Below are 18,610 nucleotides of genomic sequence, written 5' to 3' on the forward strand. Positions count from 1 at the left end.
TGGCCTGCAGCTCCTCGGGAGGGTGGGCAGGCGCTGGCTGAGCATCAGGGGCGGTGGAGCTGGGCTTGGTGTTTATGTCTGCCCCAGACAGTGGAGGGTTTATGACGACTTACTGACGCAAGAGCTCCCCAACGCCGCATGCCAGAAATTAATCAGGGGAAGAGGAATTCTTTTTAAGAAACCACTTGGCGGCCACTGCCCTGCCTGAAAGGCTGAGTGTAAGCTGAGCTCTTCCTCCAGGCCCGGCGCCGCCAGGGAGCAGCAGCACACCCGGGACTCAGCGAGCCACAGGATCAGGCTCAGCCAGAGGGAAAGCAAGGACCCCACAACCCCAGAACTGGGGTGCAAAGTCCCACTGCTGGGTCTGCCCCACACACCATGAACCACACCTCCCCAGACACAAGGGGTGTGCACCAGCCCTCTCGGCGCCCACGTCACTCCAGAAGGCCTCATTCTGAGGGTCAAAGTGGACCACTGCCAGCTGTGCGGACCCTGAAGAGGTTTTCCTACTGGGAGCCATGAATGCCCCCCATCTTTGTCATCTGTTGCTAAAATTTTAAACTCTTAAGAGTTGTATTTTAAAGCTTACAATCATTCATCAGCAAAGCAAAGTTAAAACGCAGAGGTTTGAGCTTGGTGCCTCTAGTTGGTGGGGCAGGGCTGCCCTGGGGCCAGGCTGAGTACCCAGGAAGGCAGAAGAACAGCACCGCGGGCTTCTCTCACTCCCAATGTGTCCCCTGCGCCCCTCTGCTCACAGGGCTCCCCTGCTCACTCCCCTACTCTGTGCCACCTGTGCCCCCAAGGCAGCCCCGGCAGGGAGAGACCTCGGCTGGTGGATATCAGCCGGGGAAGTGGAGGGCTGGCCTGTGCAAACACCCCTACTCAAATCTGCTTTCAGAAATGACATCTGGTCATTTTGCAATTTCAGTGGAAGGACAGAGAATATTTGTATTTGTCAAAAAGGGCACGGGTGTGACAATGTTGACAAAGGTGAAACTTGCCAGACACTCTGGGACTGGTTCTAGGCTTTCAATGGTTCTGGATTCCTGTGATGCTAACAGCAGGTGACATGCTGGGCACGACCAGGCCCTGGGCGACCTGCCTGCCTCATGGAATCCCCTCATGGAATCCCTACAACAGCCTTAGTGGGTGAAGCCTCTCATGGCCTCATCTTGCAGAGAAGGGAACCAACCCCAGAGGGAGGGTCTCTGCTCACCTGGGGAGAGGCAGGGCACTGGGGCCGGACAGTCCTCGTGCAGCATGGCAGTCCATGGAGAGCAAAGAGGAAAAACAGGGGCAGGACACCATGAGTGGCCCCAAGTGGCCCGACAGCAGGCTTTCCATGGCCGCAGAGCCACAGGGCCTTGACCCCTGATCCCACATCCCCACCTGTCAACCAGTGTCCCTTCCATCCTGCTTCATGACCCTTCTGGCTGTGAGGAGGATGCGGTGAGGGCCATATGGAACAGGTGCTCCTGCAATGCCAAGATTTGCTGGAGCATCACCCTCTGACTCAAAAAGGCTGCACACAGCTATGGGACTGGACTTCCGCAGTGTCACAGTCAAGGGTGCGCGGCCTCCACCATCACGAGCTAATGACCCACTCACTCCTAGCTCACCCAGAGCAGCTCCTGTGTCACGATGTCATGGGGGCTGTACTCACGACCCCGAGGGTTCGCAACAGAGCCAGGGAGGCAGGACTGGCTCCGGCTGCAGTGCCTCCCAGACTCCAGCTGGGAGCTCAGCTTGAGGGGCTCCTATTTCCTGGACAGAGATGCCCCATGCACCATAAGGGAAGAGGCCCACAGTCTATAGTCCGAAGGGCAGCCTGAGACTGAAGAGGAGACACCACAACACTATCAAGTGTAGCAAGGGACAGCTGCTCATCCTGCCTACTGAACAAGGACTATGGGGACCCTGGCCCGCTGCTCATCCTGCCTAGTTCCAAAGGCCTGAACAAGGACTACGGGGATCCCGGCCTGCTGCCTGGAAACAGGCCTTGGTGCCCATCCCAAGCATGCAGGGCTGCAGAAGGCCACAGGGAGAAGAGTAGCTAAGCAGGAACACGGACTGCTGCCTCCGTGACCACCATCCCCTCCCCCCGCCACTCCAACATCTACTGTCCATCTCTAAGTGGAAACAGACCGTCATTAACCCTGGGGAGTGGCGAGTGTTTACAAGTCTGCCAACCTTCACACTGTGTTTGTTTTGTTATCTCTAAGGAGCACAGAGATTCCAGAAAACTATCTTGCTGCAATGCTCAGATGGTCTTCTGGTCATAAGGCCCCACCTCCTGCGGGAGGAAGGGGGAGGAACCAGCTTCCTTAAAAGTAATCAATCTGTAATTCAATTTGTAAATAAAATTGTGTTTATTTTTAAATGATTTAAATTAGCACTCACAGGAATAAAAGATACTTCTAAATACAATAGACCAAACAAGGTATTTATAACCTAACCATATGTTATGAAATGCACTGAGTTACAGAACAGAAAAGGTAAATTTCATGTGGAAAAATAGTCTGCCTCCACAGCAACCCCCCAACAACAAAATCATTAAAAAAGAGGAGCTGTCTTACCCTCCCAACCCCAGGGATAAAACGGTGCTGGCCTGCGGCTTACTTCCAAACGTTCTGGCTTTGGCTTCCACTTGGATGTGAGGCTCACAGGATCTCAGCACGGGAAGGCACAAAGAGACCATCTAATACAGCCCACTGACTCCTCACACGGCAAACATGAGGCCATGAGAGACCAAGCGGCACACTTGAGCTCTGCCTAGTCCAGAGGGAGACCCGACTCTGGCATAGTCATGACATGAAAGGCAGGAAAGGCCAAGTCCTCCGAACTCTTTCTCAAGCCAAATCCAGAATGAATTCTTCATTTATATGGGAGGGAAGAAACAACTTGGTAAAACCCAAGAGGGGAGGGGCTGGGACAGGCAGGAAGGGCTCCACGAGCACTCCACGCACTTCACTCTGATCTGGCCGATTTTACCACTTAGAAGTTGCAACATAAATCACCTCATAAAATACCTGAATAAAATAGAGCAGCTCAGGACTGAAGACAAATTTCAGTCACTTTAAAATATGCCCAGCAGTTACATCACCGCAACAGAAAGATCAATGCCAGCCCGCAGTTGCCTGGAAAGTTCAATAGGAATGAACGTGGACAACGGCGGGCGACCTCGATCACGACCCTAGGGACACGCCATGAGTGCGGACAGGTAAACCTCACCGGCGACTCTGCCCACAGCAGACCAGCTGCTACCACACTAACGCCTCGGCCAAGGCCAATGAACGCACACAACACGAAGTCTTCAGAGTCAGACGGCTACCGAGACAGCGAGGACTGGAAGGGCCAAAATATGAGAGGCCGAGATCAAGGGGAGGGTGTATGTGAGCTCACGTCCCACCGTCCCCTACCCCCTTGCCCCAGCACCAGAGGTGTGTGCTGACATACAAGCAGACCCCGAGGAAAGGAGATGGGGTCAGTGCCTGCTGAGGTGGATGGGTTCCTGTAGACACCCGAGATCCCAGCTAGCGTGCTTGCATACCAGGAGTAAGGATGAGGAGCACTACGCTGGACCTCGCAGACACTGAAATCAGACATTTCACAAAAATAAAATAGTTACTGCAACAAGAAAGTGTAAAATTCTAAATCTGTACAGACTTAAAATAGCATTGAAATATTCAAAAGCAACGGACAGACAGGAGGAAGGATACTAACCTGTGATTACAGCAGGGGTTTAAGTACCACTCCCAGCAACTGGCAGGAAAAAGAGGCGGCAAACCAGTGAAGTCGGGGGCATGTGCTGGAAGCAGCGAGCTTGACGCAGACTGCGCGATCGGGAAGACAAGTCTCACCCGCACACTCTCTGCCCGTGTACGTTAAACATGTACAAAATTGACTATACAGAGGCAAAGCAAAACTCAGGGAATTCTCAAAAACTGAAATAATATACATTAAATTCAGCGACCAAAGTGAAATTAGACTAGAAATCAATAACAAAAGCAAGATACTGAGAAATTCACAAACAAGTGAAATGAAGAAATACTTTCTGAGATAACCCCTGGGTCACAGAAGAAATCCAAAAGGGAAGTAGATATTATTCTAAGCTGAATTATAATGAAAAATGACACGCTTGTGCAATCCAACTGAAGCCATACATAGGTTAAAATTATTGCCTTAAGTCTTTGTAGTACACAGGAAAAATGTATGAAAAGAAAATTCAATGACCTAAATATTTCACTTAGTTTAAAAAAAAAAAAAAGGAAAGGAAATCCAAAGGATAAAAGGAAGCAATAGCAAGCAATCCAATAGAGATAATCAAGAAAATGAAACATGGCAGCTGAAAAATATTAATATCCTAAACAAATGCAATGAAGAAAAAAAGAGAACAAGTAAATAATATAAAGAATGAAAAAGGAGATGCCACTTCAAATCCTACAAACATTGCAAAGATGATGCAAAGGTATTTGAATAACCTTATATGAATACATTTGGAAATTCAAATGGACTGAAAGAATTTTAAAGAAAAACCAAACACATTAAAACTGACACAAGAGGGGCACCTGGGTGGCTCCATGGGTTAAAGCCTCTGCCTTCGGCTCAGGTCATGAACCCAGGGTCCTGGGATCGGGCCCCACATTGGGCTCTCTGCTCCGCGGGGAGCCTGCTTCCTCCTCTCTCTCTCTCTCTCTCTCTCTCTGCTGGCCTCGCTGCCTACTTGTGATCTCTGTCAAACAAACAAATAAATAAAAAACAAAACAAAACAAAACTGACACAAGAGGGGCACCTGGATGGCACAGTCGTTTAAACGTCCAAATCTTGGTTTCAGCTCGGGTTGTGATCTCAGGGTCCTGGGATCAAGTCCCACATCAGTCTCCATGCTCAGCATGGAGTCTATGGAGTCTGCTTGATATGCTCCTCCCTGTTGCCCCCCCCAACACCTTCTCTAACAAATAAATAAAATCTTAAAAAAAAAAAAAAAAACTGACTCAAGGAAAAACAGAAAATCTGCACAGTCCTGCACCAGTTGAGGGTGCAATTTACAAAGAAAACAGGTTCCAAGTCAGAGAGAAGTCCAAATTCTTCCAAATACCTAAGGGAGAAATAACATCAATTTTCTCTCCTCGAGAGAATTTGACAGTGGTCAGAAAACTACGGCCTGCAGACCATAGGCAAACTGTGGCCTGATTTTGTACCATTGGCTAAGACTGGTTTTTACATCTTTAAGTGGCTGTTTAAAAAAATTAAAGAAGGAAAATATACAACAGAAGCCATATATGGTCTACAAAGCCTAAAATATTTACCATCTGAGTCTTTAAAGGGAGACTCGGTCCATCCCAGGATTAGGCAAAGAGGAACAAGCTCCCCACACTTGAAGTAGCAGCACAACCTGGACGTCAAAACCGGACAAGGCCATTTCAAGAAAATAAAACCACAGCTCAATCTCAGTCATGAATCTGGATGAAAGAAATTAATCCAAATCCAGTAGTATAGAAGAAGAGCAATACACTAAAATCAAGTTGGATTTATTAAGACATTCAAGGCTTACTATTCAAAAATCAACTGCAAAAATTCATCACATGAATCAAAGGAGAAAAATCATATGATTAACAGATGCAAAAAAAATCCAATATATTGAGCTCAATTGAATCAAAGTGCCATTCTGTAGACTAAAAAAGATCAAATATCTGCAATATGATTCGACCTAATATTTTAACACCTACTTCTGAGAAAAAACTCAGCAACTCCGAGGAGGGAAAAGAAATGCACTAATGTGATAAAGCTTATTTGTACAAACCCACAGAAAATTTTGTACATAATGAAGATGTGCTGAGAATTCTTCCCTTGATTTTTGAACAAGACAGACACGTCCACTAGCACCAATTCTGTTTAACATTTGTGGGAAGGCCCTAGACAATGTAATGACACAAGATAAAGATAAAATGCTTAAAAATGAGCAAAGAATAAAACATTCGCTATCCATAGACAGCAGACGTAAAAACCACAAAGGAACCTTCAGATAAACCAGGATAATATGAAGCAAACTCTAGAGGTGGTCTACAGACAGGTGGCTATACAAAAATTAATTACATTTCTAAATACAAACTCACAAACAAAAAAATAAAATTTTAAAAACAAACCAGCACAAAAAAAAAAAAAAAATCACAGCACCAAAAAGAAAAAAAAAAAAAATGTAGAGGGCCACCTGGGTGGCTCAGTCAGGTTAAGCGGTTAAGCATTTGCCTTAGGCTCAAGTCATGATCCCAAGGTCCTGGGATCGAGTCCTACATTGGGCTCTTTGCTCAGCAGGGAGCCTGTTTCTCCCTCTGCCTACACTCTTGTGCTCTCTCCCTCTCTCTCTCTCTGACAAATAAATTGATAAAATCTTTTTTAAAAAAGTAGAAATAAATCTAACAAAAGAAATGAAAGACCTCAATACCAGAAACTACAAAAATATGACTGAAGAAATTAAGGAAGCCCAAATAAATAAAAAGATACATCATATTCGTGGACGGGAAGATTGGAAACAGACCGATATTAAGGCAAATCAATATAACCCTAAGGGAGATCCTAGTAGGTATTCTGCTGACATCAAAAAGCTGACTTTAAGTCATAAGGAAATGCAAAGGGTTAAGAAGAACCAAGACAAGCTTTAAAATGGTCCAAAGTTGGAAGAGCCACATGACCAGATAGGAGGACTAATCGCAAAGCCACGGTTAGTAAGACCGTGTTGTGCAGGCACACACGTGGACAAACAGACAACAGCCCAGGATGAAGGGCAGACACAGATGTACACGTACACAGATGCCTCCCTGAGGACCAGGGGCACTGCAGAGAAGCGCAGAGAGGATGAGTCTTTTAACTCAATCTTTTGGGCCAAATGAATATCCAAATGGGAAAAATAAACTTCAGTTACTACCTCATATCATGTTCTCTTTAAAAATCAATTCCAGGCGGACCGTAAATCTAAATGTGAGTGGGAAAACAATAAAGCTTCTAGAAAACCACACAGAGTTATCTCCATGACCTTCAAGTAGGCATAAATAAAACCACCAATAAAGTGGACTATGTTAAAAATAAGAACATCTGTTCATCCAAAAAAAAAAAAACAACATTAAGGGAGAAAATAGCAAAGAAAATAACTAGCAAAGAACTCATTTCTCATCTATACAAATAACGCCTACAAACCAGTCAGAATAAAGACAACCTAATTTTTAAAATGGGTGAAAGACCTGAACAGGCGCTTCCCAGAGGAGGGCCTCCAGCTGTCCAGTGCACACACGGAGCAGTGCTCCCAGCGGCCAAGAGCGCGGCTCACGCAGGCACGAAGAAGGACACTGGGCATTGTCGAACGTGGGGCTCTCTAGGTGTAAATGGGTACGGTCAGTTGGAAAGACTGATTGGCACGCACATTATCTTTACCAAAAGGAAGACATGTGGACATGGATCAACCCAAGAATGCTGGGGGAGCACTCCAGGAAGAGACCCAAACTGGAAACCACCCCTAAGTGATCCACATCCAGAAACGAACCTGCGATTCAAAGCCACAACCTCAGTACATTTCACAAACGTACTGGTGAGTGGAAGAAGCCAAACAGAAAGAATAAATGTTTTATGACTGCATTAATCTAAACTTTAAAAATGGGAAAAACTAATCCAAGGTGTCAGAAGGCAGGCAGCTGATTCCCAGGGTGAGGGTGAGAGAAGGAAGGTGCAGTGACCAAAAGGGGGCCAGAAGGGGCTTCCGGGGTGCCGACTGCTCCACTTCCTGGCGGGCATGGCAATTACAAGGGTCTCCTTCTGTGGGACTCCATCCCCCTGAGTATCCCAGGTCTGTGCTCCCTTTGAGACGCATGGGACGCTTCAGCGAGAAACTTCCACAGGATGGGCGCTAGGCACTGTTCACAGCAGCCACAGTGTAAGATGGGAAACAAAGGCACATCTGCCCACAGTGACCAGCGTAGTGCATGACACTATGTCCCCGTACAATCATAAAAAAGAATATGGAAACTTTTTGTGCTCATTTACAATAATCCACAAAGGCAAAAATATAAATGCTGACATGTCTATGTTATGCCACCATTCACACAGCAGGGGAGCCTGAGAATACCTACAAATCCATTTCCTTAGCTCGGTTTTATCGGGTGACTGTATGACCATGTGAGCATAGGGAGCTCCTGTGCAGGGCACATGCAACAGCCTACACCACGTCCCCTCCTCGTGACCTCTGGACTGCTGCACGGCTCCCCGCACGGTAATGGAGACGACACTCGACCCAGCACTGGGGTGTCATGTCTCCTCTGGCTCCTCTCGGCCATGACTGTGTCTTAGACGGCACTGGGGGACAGGGCAGGTGTCCACAGGAACACGCCTCTCTACCGGACACGGAGGTGAGAGGGAGGGAGACGGCACGGACAAAGCACACTTGTCGTCACACAAACCCATTTGACACCCACAGCCCACGGCCAACACACCCCCAGTCCCCCCAGTGGCCCCGAACAGCCACTGGGTGCCACACCAGCAGTCCCCCAAAGTCACCATGCCCGTGTGCCTCACACCGGGGCCCCAGACGCACATGGGCCCCACGTTCCCACTGCCAGGAGGTGTTAACAGTCAGGACACGTTAAGCAGGGGAAGCAGAATGAGGCCTGAATCTGGCAGACAAGGAGCAGCGATCAAGCACTTCCATCTTCATTATGTGAGCAAGCCCGTCTGATGGCCTCCACGACAACAGTCCAACTGCAGGCTGCAGACCCAGCCCCAGGGGAGCCAACACAGCTTGGACCCAGCCCGGGCTTGGGACAAGGGACCAACAGGGACAAGGAATGCTGGCTCGGTTTCATACGCTGCTAACCCAGTGGAAGGAAAAGAAAAGGGGAAAGGGGAGGGAACCCCTCTGAGATCTAATCCCAGGGGCCCGGCTTAGAGAAAGATCCAGAAATGGGTCCGAGCAGAGGCCAGCCATGCACAGGGATGGCCTTGGAGGAAGGTGCGGCTCAGCCCCACCCAGCGGCCGGCACCGAGCCGCTCACAGAAAAGAAAGGATTCCAGAGAGAGCAGAGGGAAATCCGTGTCCTCAGCTGGGTGGTCCACCCCAGCCCCGACTGTCCCACCTCCGTCCCCAAGCGAACTGCTCCACAACCTTCCAGGGCGCCTCCCCTTGCAGCCCAAAGCTGAAGCCTCCGGAGGCCTGGCCTCTCCTCCTCACCACTCTCATCTCCCTCTGCTCGGCCAGGCAGCTTCCCAGGCACCTCCTCCTCTCCTGGGCCCCCGCTTCCCTCACTCAAGAAATACCTGAAACTCTTTCTACGGGATGCCTTTTCGAATCTCGGCAGAGCACACGGAAATTTGTGGGATTCCTGGGCCTGAGCTCACATCTCCCAACCCCCAAGTGCAAACATCAAACAGCGTGGACGGTCTGAGCTGCCGAGTACGTATCACACCCCAAGTTTACTCATGGTTCTCTTATAAGACCAAAACTAGAAGTTGATGTTCAGAATTTAACTGTGACCATATAAAAACAGGAGCACTTGAACCCCTATGCTTTCTGACTCAGCTACAGCTGCCATGGGATCTGGAAGGACTTCGAGGTCCCTACTCCCAAACTGAGAGACCACTGTGTTCAAGGAGAATCTCAGCTCAGTTGATCCAGAAGATTCCATAAGCATCCAAGGCAAAAGTGAGACGCAGCCACTGCAGCCACAGAGAACATTTCAAAAGCCACAGGTGGAAGGTTCTAGAGCAGGATTCTTGGGCCACACAAGGCATGGCCCATGCCCCGCAGCTCATGCCCCACGCCAAGTCTACCCAGGCGTGGTTTCCGCTTCCCAGTGATAAAAGGGCTTTGTTTCCAACAAGAACAAGTGTGTAGATTTGACTTGAAAGGCTTCCCAAAAAACTGTGAAGGCATAGGAAACCTGTATTTAACAAAAACCTGTGAAAACTATGTTTTTAGTTTACATAGCCGGCTTTGTAGAAAACAATGGCAAAGATGTTATCTCAGTTAGTGATTTCAAGCAACGTCTCAAAAGGAGTACAGGAGCTCACGCAGGGAGCTCCCTGTCCGCTCCCATGCAGGTGAGCACCGGATGCCCCTTGGATCCAAACTCCTGCAGGTTAAGAGTGAGGATGACGATCGGACCAGGTGTGGCAGGCCAGGCCCACGTGATACTGAACCTCCACGCCCCTCCTGCTGTAAAAGGGTCTGGTTTTGACTGTAAACACAGGACAGCCCTACTTGGAACCTGCCTCCCCTGGGCTGTGGTGGAGGCCTCTCCGGGGAAAAAAGAACGAGATCATCCCCCTAGCCGCCATATTGCCATATCACCACTGTCTCTGAAACCACAACGCAAGCACTGGCCTGGAGGCAAACCCAAAGCCGGGGGCCCTTGGAAGGGCCGGGCCTGGTCCAAGGCTGTGTGGCCCACCCTCCCCCCCATCAGGGGACAAGCAGGCCAGGCCAATAAACCCCCCGGACGTTCCTCCAGCAGAGGTGGCACAGGCTGGCACAGAGAGCTGCCTCTGGCCCAGGGTTCCCAGCCCATCCCCCAGTGGAAGCCCAAATATTTCACAACTGGAGATTGTTGAGAAATGCTAAAATGATGTTCTTTCAGGCAATTTAAGCACATTGAGAAAGACACAAACGGCTCTCTTCTTCTCACAGGTGGTCCTGATGTCTGAGATATCGTCCCTCAGCCAGGGCAGGCTCATCACCTAGCATCTCTCACACACACACACACACACACACACACACACACACACAGGCTCATCACCTAGCATCACACACACACACACACACACACACACACACACACACACACGGCCCAGAGACCCCGAGATCTCCCGGGAAAGGATTACAAATGCTGCCTCCTTAGGAACTGCAGCCAACTGGTCTACCAGATCCACACACAACCAGAGCCATGAGCAACCAGAAGACAGGAGAACACCTACAAACACAAACAGCCTGGCGAGTGGTTCTCCTGCATCAAGTCCTATGGTCTCTTGGAGAGTTCCGGGAAAGCCCAACCAAGAGCAAAGAAAGGCTCGTCTACCCCCAGCCAGGGCCACCAGGACGCATGAGCCTGACCTCAACAGGGGCGCCTTCCAACTGAGCATGGATGCACCACGATGGGCCACAAGAGGCTGGGAACCTGTGGGCGTGATGAAACCCCCTGACCCCCCAGTGTATTCCTCTCCAACACAGCTGAGCCAGCACGGTCTCCACAGCCATCGAGGACGCCTTGTCACCTGCCAGAAGCTGCCACTCCCTCACAACGAGGACACCCCAGCCCTTCCAAGAATCAGGGCCAGACCGGCCAGAGAGGCTGACCTGTGCCTCTCACGTGCTCGCGTGGACGCAGTCCCACCCACCCTTCCACACTGCTTAGGAGAAACAATGTTGTACAAAGTGCACCTGAAGGCTGGGGAGGAAAGAAGGGACCAAATCACAGAAAGATGTTAAGAGCAGACGGACAAGTGGACCATTCCTGATGAAAACCTCTGCTTCCCATGTCCCCTATTCCCCCAATACTTTCTCAAACTTTCTAAAAACTCTTTCTGTCTACCAGTACCGAAGAAGAAATCCATTGAGCCTGCCTTGCTCCATTTCCCTGATGCTGTGTGTGCGATTACACTAGAGCAGCCGGGGCCGTGGGGGGCACGTGGGGGACTGGGGTGAAGAGCGCTTCCCCTGTACAGCCACGTGGACGTAGCAGGCATCTAGGCAAAGACAATGCTGGGTCACGCAGCTCTTGGAGCACAAAAGAACAGCAAGCAGGTTTGCATTCTGCGTGTCGGAACATGGTGGGGAGATGGGGCCTTAAGAATCAGCCAGTCAGCCTCTGGTTTGGGTTAAATCAATGTGAATGTGAACGTGAACACGAGGAACACCAAGAACTCGGCACACGCCATTCGATTCTGAAGGGAGAATTTCTGCTCCACACACGCGCACCAAAGCAGGTGTGAGGTGGGTTAGAAAGGGCTCTTCATACAGAGTCTAGAAATCCTCAGTGAGCTGACAGCAGACCACATGGAATTCTCTGGAACTGCAACAGCATTTCACAGATCCCACCGAACCAAGTCAATGAGAAACCCAGTTATAATCAACGTCCAGTTTCTACGAAGGATTTCCTAGGAGAATTCGCATACATTTCGAAAGGAATCAACCTTGGCCAGGAATACAAACAGACCACCGTAGAATCTCCAGCTCTTAAAATGCAAAGTTTCCTCTTGGCTTTGGCCCTCAACAACCAGGTCTTAAAGGAGCGACCTTCTAAAACACGGCCTAAGAGTTTCGAAGTTTCAAAAGTAAACTGCAGCCCACTTCAAGCATGCCCCAGGAAAGGTTCACCAAGGACAAGGAATCCTCAACTCGGATAGCGGGCACAGTGCAGGTGCTCCTTGGGGCCGTGGAAGGTAGTTCGGTATAGAAAACACTCCCCCATCGGAGACGATTGCAGACTTAACATCACGGCACTTAAACCAACCTTCCATACTTCTTTACAAATGCTCTTTGAAATGGAACAATTAGATATAAGACAGCTATGTATTTTATTTTAAAAATTGTACCACATTTCAACAAGCCTCACCTACTACCTTTCAAAAGGAAACAGTATTAGCAAAAGTGAGGAAATGGCGGCAACATGGCACATTGTTTTTCACGTTAAAACCCCAAAGCTCTGATGTTGCATTTCAGCATGGAATGTTCCAGTTCCAAGTCAGGATCATTGCATTCAAGGGACAGCAGCAGGAACGCTAGGCAGGGGAAGGGTGATAAGGACCAAGGGTGACAGAAAGCCTGAAGTCCAATAAGACAAAGGGCACCCTAGAATGTCTGGGTTTATGACCTAAGAGATGACCCAAGCCACGAACCCAACGCAGCCCTCCTGGGGAGCAGCCGCCTTGTTAGCCACCCTGCGTGGGCTGCTCATCCCAGGACCAGGCTCCTATCAGCTGTTGCGCTCGATATGCATGTACGAGAGGCAGAATTTATCTCTTCTATTTGTGTTCTAAAAAGGGGAATGAAGGGAGGGGCCAATATGGAACTACCAGAAGGCTTCTTTTCATCTACACTGCTCTTACCACTCCTTAAAGGCCAATATGCCCAGTATCTTACTGATTAAGTGGCTAAGAGCAAACCAATTTAAAAACACAAAGCCAGATAGGCTTCTAAAAGTTTGATTTTTAGATCTGAATTTTTCTTAATTGCTATTTTTCTAAGATTGACTACTTTTTATCATGTTCTCATGAAATAAGCAAATAAAAAGCTCTTAAGTAGAAGTAAAATGAAAAGTTTCAACTCGAACTCCCAAATTAACCAGGCCTGCCAGCCACCCATTCAGCCTACCATCCAGTCCCAGTCTCCAAGGACTGGCGGAGAGAAGTTCAGCCTAAGTCCAGAAATATCTCAAGTCACAATGCAAGCAGCACCAAAGCCAACTTCTACCACAGCAAAGCCACACTCATTTAAACTGACGGAACACAAAGCGTGTGTCCCAGGAGAGGGCACACCACGAAGGGGCAGGAGACTCAGGCCCACAACCCCTTGTCGGTCCCTGCAGGGGTCTTAGAACCAAGGAAATTAGGACCATGTCACCCCTCCTACTCCAGAACCCATACCCCATGCCCACCTCTTGGCTCCTAGTGTCCTCCCTCCACCGCACCAAGCTCTCACCTCCAGGCCCCTGGGCCCACCCCCTGGTGCCTGATCTGGGCAGGTAAGCTCCTGCCCTGCTTTCCAACCTGCTCCCCTTCCGGCGCCCCTACCCACCTCCTCTCATTACCTGAACCACACACCACACAACCTGGAAGCTCCATGCAAGTCAGCTGGATCGCCTCCTGACCCGCCCAGTGCACCCAATGTCCACCAGCTCGGGGGACATGCTCCTTAAGGGCAGGCAACCAATTCTCCAGTGAGCCACTGACATGAAGCTCAGCCCCCAGCAGCAGTACATCCCAGCTTCCTCATCTACAAAACAGGAATCACGTGTGCTAGCTCGCTTTACAGGGTCACCATGCCACACAAATGGGACAGGTGCAAAGCACAACTCAGAATGAACAAGCCGTTCGCTCTGGCGTCCTAAGAGCGCGGCGCATCTTGACTTGGAGTACGGAAGAAACCGACACGGATCTGTCACTATTGTAAGTAACATCTACAGTTATGCAGAGCCCAGCCCAGCGTGTGGAGGTGGCCACACGTCTCCACACCTGTCCGCGACAGGCCTGCCCCCTGCCGCCAGGCGCCTCAAGGACGGCCTTTCTGTTCCACTTGCCGCGCCGCACTCAATGGCGTCTAATCATTCTCGCGCTGGGTTTTCTATGTCAAATACATACCGCGAGTTCATTCTTAAATTTCAATATCATTAATCATCCAACATTCAGCATCTCAGAACTCCGAAATTTGCATTTCTACAATGGTGGCTTTGAAAAAAAGGACATAAATGCAAATGTTCCACATACTGTATAAGAATTTTCAGCGAATTGCCAAAACAAACCATCAATGCTCCATTGACAGTGAATTTTCTGAGCTCTTCATAACGACTGAGTATTCGTGATTTTTAAAAGACAAAACACAATTTGAGGATTAAAAAAAAAGAGGAAAAAAAAAGTGGGTTGAAAAAGAAGTCGTTATGTCTCCATCATTTCCAGAACAAACCTTGACTGATTGAGATCCCAGATAATGATAGCATGGGGGGCCGGGGATGGTGGCAGTTCGGGAGCTGCGAATGTTCTTGTGTGGGGTGCTCCAAGAACGCCTGGCAGACCACCACTGCAGACGGGAGCCGCACAAGGGTCACTGGAAAGCTTTCCTGTAGAAGGCAGGCCAGTGCAAGATGCGCGGTGTCCCCCATCTGAACCTTGGCTGGGACCAGTGAGGCAATTCCTGCCGCCCGCCCTGAAATATCTGCATTTGGCTGCACATCAGGAACGGGTCTGACTCCCCCCATGCCCCCCAGCCCGTGTCCTCAGGGCTCAGTCTTGCTGCCTCTGCCCAGAACTCCCCCCGAGTTCATCAGCCACTGGGGGCTCCCTCACACTTTTCCAGAAGGTCCTGAAGCACTCTCCTCCAGCTGTCACCGGCTGCTCCCGTCCTCTGGCAGCCAAAAACTGAGGCTGTGCCCCCTTCACCTAAGCTGTGGGACTCCCAGCACCCCTCCTCCAGGCCTCATGCAAGGCCACTCCCAGCTCCCCAGCTCTCCATCTGCCGCTTGAGGCCCAGGCCCTTGCTCAGGGTCCACGGCCCACCTGTCACCAGCGGCTCCAAACCAATGTCTTCCCTGTGTTGATGACATGTCCTCAAAATGCATTTCCTACCCTTAAAACTCTGGAATATTCCTGAGACATTCAATCATGGCAAAGCATAATTTCAATGACATACAAATGTTCCTTTCTGAGATAATTTCTATATTAAAACCTAAGAGCCTTGGCAGCCAAACTGGCTGAAACAAACAGACTCAAGTTCAGAGGGACAGCAGAGTGCACAGAGGAAGGAAGTCCAGAGCCCCAGCTCAGACCAGCCAGAGGCATGGCCTTGTCCCGGGAGACGTTCAGATTCAAATATGACGACAGTTTGAAGAAATCAGACTATGTCGAAACTCACTAAACACTAAGTTATTGTTAACACAGTCTTCCCAGCTGCTTTTATGTGGATGGGGTATTTCACACTGAACAAAATATTAAGAAATCAAAGAATGGTCCAAATTAAAACACTGATCTTAAATACACAAAGTTTTCCTCAAAATAGTTCTCCTGCTTTTAAGCCCATACCATACACCCTCACAAAGAAAGATACAGGGAGAGACAGGACACTCGAGTGACTCCACTGCAGGCCGGCTCAACCGGTTTTCTAGCAAGAGCACGGTTTGGGAGACCACACACGAGTCCTCGAGACCCCACTGTGGGCTCCCTGGGATTTACAAGGAGGGCGGAGGAAGAAGGGAGCCTTTGCTTGTCCTGCTAGGAGGTCCACATACGCGTCCAGCCTCCATTAGTCCTGCGCCGGGGACTCACCTCCGGAGCAGACACCCTATGTCCCAATCAGGCCATCCTGACCTGTTTGGGCACATCCCTGGCGGGGAGAGGTGTAGAGCACTGCGTTAAGCAAGAAGCCTAATGTTTTCAGTACCTGCTCTCAATCTTCTTGCTATCAAAGAGGAGTTCTAGCACGCTGGATCGCCCAGGCCTTTCCCCAGGCTGCTCATCATTAGGAATAGTTACTCAGAGCCATAAAACCCCAACAGCTAACAGTTTTACGTCAGAGAACCAGGGCCTGGCTCTGGCAAAGTTCAGAAAGCACAGCAATAAAATCATACCGCATACCTCACTCAACACCAGCGGGAGTTTTAAAGAAAAACAGGGAAGAGAAAAATTATACATATCAAACAAAAACGTCATTTTATCATCAGGGCAAAGCCAACAGACACAGCCAAATGTGAGAGGAGGGACCACATGGGGCTGGGCTCTTCCCAGCCTGGGGGGGCACGCCACACGGTCACACAGGAACACGGCAGAGCAGGGACAGCCGGGGGACGGGGGAAGGCAGGCACCCAGCCAGGGACACTGGAAAGGGCACAAGTGAGCCGTGCGGGCGCACAGACAGAACTCGTCCCCTCAGGCTCAAGAAAAGTGATGAAGGACACCTACAAGTTTCCCATTCCAAAGAGCAAACCGAACAACTAGTATTTCCCTTCTTCCCAGAAGGCCACGAAAAATGACATAAATATAAATTCAAACGGATGTATGGTAAAGCTAGACAATGGGAAGATGGCAGTGTCAACAGACAGAAACTCAGGGGAACCTCCTAGAAAATACAAATCCCAGAGGATCGACATGACGGGAAGCCAAGCGCTAGGAGCAGAACCTCACCCGGGCGGGCCACAGCCTCAGGAAGGAAGGGCAGCCACGTCGTGGCCCAACTCACAGCCCACCACAGGGCCACTGGTGTGCCCATGTGTGCAGGGCTGCGCTGGGGGGAGGGCGGGTCCCTGAGAAGACCCGTGGGCTAGGAGAAGAGGGAACGCCCGGGGGCTTCAGGCCCACCACATACCACGGCACACGTCCACACTGACCCAGGAGGGACGAGGCTCTGGCCTGAAGGGCAGCGGCAGCCCTGGGCCAGCTCCCACTCTCCGGAGACCCCCACCCACTGAGAGGGACAGGGACACTGACGGCGAGGGGTCAGGGGGTCAGTGTGGGGGGAACAACACATGGTCAGACAGGACCATGACTCCAATAACCATCAGTGGGCAAACTCCCTATATAAGAGGCCAAGGCTCTCAGGAGAACAACCTGGAAGGTTAAGGTGAGTGTGTGGAGACAGGCTGATGAGCTAAAGAAACCAAGGACAGGCTTTTAAAAGACATAATAAACTTTGGGGCAAAAAACATTAAGGGAAGAAAAATAGTGTGTATTTTAGTCAGAGGACTGAGCTACCAAGAGATATGGTCATCAATCTTTAGGTGCAGAAAAACACACTGAAACATACAAAGCAGAAAATGGTCAGTAACATGAAAAAATATTGCACATTTTTGTAGAAATTGAGCACAAAACAGAGTAAAGCTACACTGACTTCCATGAGTCAGTGAAGTTAGTGTGTAAACAACACAGAGAAGAAGACATGGGTGTAAGTACACGGTATGTGTGAACAAGGAAACTGTGTGCACATACAGATCTCCTGAGACACGGAAACAGGAACAAAAGAGCATTCTTTCTCTCCAAACGCGTGGGCGGCATGGACTAGATTTGACTATCTGTACAAAAACGTGCACCCCGTGTGCATAGTTACATAAATTCAAACAATCGTTTTTCTCTCGCATACTGACAACAATGAAATGGACTGCATCTACCCCAGCACTGGGGCAAATGGAGAAAATTCTGGGTGCTCGTGAACCTTAACTAAGAAGGTAAGCTGAGACTGTTTCTGGAGTAACAGGAGAGCGGACCTGACCTTCACGTCCTCCAACCTAGCAATTCTACTTCCTGGAATTGGGCCCATGGAGATACGTGCAGAAGCGTACAGACAAACACACGTGCAGTAACTGTGGGATGCCGATTTGGGTCTGCTATCCTAACCACACAAGCACCCATGGACAAGCTATCGAAAGTAAGTGACGCTTGTGTATGTGCAGACATCAAAAGATGCTCACGATACATTACAATGGGAAAAAAGGAGAACACAGAACCCCACATAAGGAATGACCCCACTCTATTCGAGTGTTTGCACACATGCCCCTCTGTGTTCACCCACAGGAACAAGCACACCCTCAAGACCGCAGCAGCGCGCTCTGAGCCGAAGGGAGAGCTGGGCACCACCCGGTGTCTCTTTTACACACTTCGATCCAGACAGCTTAACTCTGTTTTATGCTTTGTATCAATCAATACACAAACGATTTACATCAATAAAGCTTTCATATCTAAATATAACTGGGAATCCTGCTCTCTGGAGCTTCTGACAACTCTGATCAAAGCCAAAGGAAGGCGTGAGAATGTTCTGGAGCAATCCCAAAGGGAGAGACCCAGACCCTAAACCTCTGGCTCCACACCACCAGGCCAGGCCCGAGGCTCGCTCAGAGACATGGGTGCCACAGGGACGCGCCGACTCTGACTG

At 49.6% G+C, this 18,610-nt stretch overlaps 1 protein-coding gene across 1 annotated transcript in view; it reads right to left on the bottom strand.

Moving 5' to 3' along the window:
- The window catches only part of LOC111156745 (histone deacetylase 4), a 285,367-nt gene that overhangs the window by 231,097 nt on the left and 35,660 nt on the right, over positions 1–18,610 (bottom strand). The gene's annotated exons all lie outside the window — the stretch shown is intronic.

The sequence above is a fragment of the Enhydra lutris genome, unplaced genomic scaffold (genome assembly GCF_002288905.1).
Source record: "Enhydra lutris kenyoni isolate GAN:26980312 unplaced genomic scaffold, ASM228890v2 scaffoldscaffold1, whole genome shotgun sequence".
Taxonomy (NCBI): domain Eukaryota; kingdom Metazoa; phylum Chordata; class Mammalia; order Carnivora; family Mustelidae; genus Enhydra; species Enhydra lutris.